Source organism: Morone saxatilis, unplaced genomic scaffold (genome assembly GCF_004916995.1).
Source record: "Morone saxatilis isolate NCDOM2014 unplaced genomic scaffold, NCSU_SB_2.0 Contig11, whole genome shotgun sequence".
Classification (NCBI taxonomy): Eukaryota; Metazoa; Chordata; class Actinopteri; family Moronidae; genus Morone; species Morone saxatilis.
The window spans coordinates 20,455,080-20,457,855 of NW_023339663.1; positions in this window are offsets into that span (position 1 = coordinate 20,455,080).

Sequence of the window (2,776 nt, forward strand, 5' to 3'; positions counted from 1 at the left end):
ACACACACACACACGCAGAAACACTTAAACAATACCACTCCCCTGTTAGAATTTAAACATATGAAACGGTTAAGGACGGATAATATATATAGATTTTGATTGCCCTTGCTTAATTCCTTAATTCCTTCCTTGCTTAATTTGTTGTTATTTAATGTCTAACTATTTAAAATACTTATTTGCCTGTTATATACTTCTTTAGACAACTTATTGTACTGGAACATGTGCATTTCCATGGGGAATAAAGTCCTATCTTAATTATCCTTACTACTTTTTGGCACTGTGGTTGATATATAAGGCAAACAAAAGGATAGTTTACAACATATTTCATACAATGGATGTACAATCTGCATCTCTGCAATAAAGCCTGTAGTTTTGTGAGGATACAGCATGTTTAATGTTTGTTGTTGACTGTGTCAGCGAGACATTGAGTCTGTTACTGTATGTGTTGTTGCCTTAGATTGCATTATATTGTATAGGTAGTATGTCTCCTTTGATTAAATTTTGCATCAAATAAAGATTAAATACATTTTGCATCCACATTTAGGCTACTTGTTAACAATGTTGCATTTGTACTTTTACTTGACGGCATTATATATGCGCAATATATCCGTAAGGTCCCCTTCTATAACTGCTTAGGAGTCTGACTGTTGAAACAGCATATTATCTTCTTTTTTTGGAAACTACAAAAATCTTTTAAATCTCTCTCTCTCTCGCTCTCTCTTGCTCTCTCTCACTTTTCAACTAAAGAGGATTAGAGTGTCACCATAGCACACTTCCTCTGGTCTGCCTGGTTCTGCCCATATTCACACTTCCTGTTAATTAGTAAGCTGAAAAAGATTTTCACCACCCATGCTGTCAGGGAGACAGGTATCCATTGATGGTGAACAGTAATATCACATGGGTCTGGGTCAGTTTGTCGTTGTTTTATGTAACTTGTACAGTCTGTCTTAACATTGTAATATAATCTCTGCTCCTGGCAGCTTAATCTTTAAATTAATAATCTAAGGCCACTAAACCTTTTTCCTTGTCTTTTTTGGTCCTGTCCTGCCTTTTTTTTATAGAACACAGAGTTAACAAAAGCCTCTCAACGCTGTCCACTGCTGGTACATTTACATATCTAAGAGGGCGAGAGAGATACTCATTAGGGTTGGCCCATAATTAATCCTAGATTAGCATATTGGGGCTAGGACACACACAATGGTCTATTTCATCACAGGGTGTTTCACTGTGGGATCACAGTTCTTTGTCTGTGTGGGATCATTAAAAGAATCCAGGGAGGTAACAGGACATAATTGAGTGAGATTCAACTGCTCTCGTTGATAGATTCAACCAGCTTTTTGGTCTTTTTTATTGAAAAGGAGAGAGGACAATCCAGCTTTATGAGTATTTAATTTCCTTTTCCTTTTTTGGTTACAGGTAAAGTGAAGAGAAGTGGCAGAGAAGTGAAGGGAGAGAGATGCAACAGTGTAGAATGAGCTGCAATTCAACCCCATGCAGCCATTAGCAGACTGTGCCACGAGGACGCCCCAGGCTCAGCTCTGTTGCAGAGCTCCTTCCATCCCATAATCAGCCCATCAGACAGGGGTGGTAATGAGGTGGTGATTCTCCTCTCTGACTACCAATGATAGTAAAGATTATTTTTATGGCTTTTCCTATAATAGATGGTATAAGGTTGAAGAGACAGTGCGGTGATGACATTTGACAAAGGTCATGAAGGGGATTCAAACCCATGAAACTGTGGCCATTCACATAGCAGCTTTCAGAGGGTGGAGCCCACAGCTAGAGGTGATTTTTAGACATATTGTGCAACAGGATTTTGAGGCATTATTATGGGTTTCTGGGTTGTTATGTATCAAACATCGCTGTCAATAAACCAGAGTTATTCATCAACAAAGCTGGGATGAAAGGGGGGGTTAATGGAAGGCTCAGATAATCAAAGTGAATATTGCAACACAACAACACCACATGAAAATCTTGTTTTTGCTGACCTCCAGTGGTTTAATGTCTCACTGTAATGATCCACATGTCCTCCAGGACATTGTTGCATGACTGTTGGGTGTGGTTACAGGTACAAAGCATTTATACTGGTGCTGGTGTTCTATTGATGTTAAAAGCTGCATCGGTTATCTCTTGGCCACTTGGGGGCAGAAAAGTTCATAATAAACTGACGATCTTTAGTATTATTATGAGATTATCACCATAAAAAGTTGTTATGCATGTTGAAAAACAGCTGCAAACATAATATTAGTGGTTTTGGCTGCCTGAGAAATATAGGTCCAATGTCTAGTGCTGGGCACATAGAGTACTGAGAGTACTGATGTCTAGTGCTGGGCACATAGAGTACTGTGAGTTTATCAGAGCTTTTTGATGCTGGAAACATTGATCCATGTCACAGTCACTTTATTGTCTGAACGCTTTATGTCTGTTTGTAGCAAAGGTCGTCGTACCTCACAGGTTTTTACTGATGCGGTATATGGATTTCATATTCTATTTTTTGTGCATATTACAGCTGGACTGTTGGTTATGTAACGAATGGTCACAGTTAGCCTCGCCCTGTTCTGTCAATAAAAAGCCAATGGGATTACTGCAGAAAAAAAAGCTCTATAGCAATGAAAGGTTTATTATAATGTGAATGTATAAATGAACCACTTTTATGACTCAATGTCACCAGAAAACTGTTCGGCGTGATGATAACTCATTTAGCTACTTGTTAGCAACACACTATTTTTATTTATTTTTTTTTAAGTATATTTTTGGGGGCTTTTATTGCCTTTAT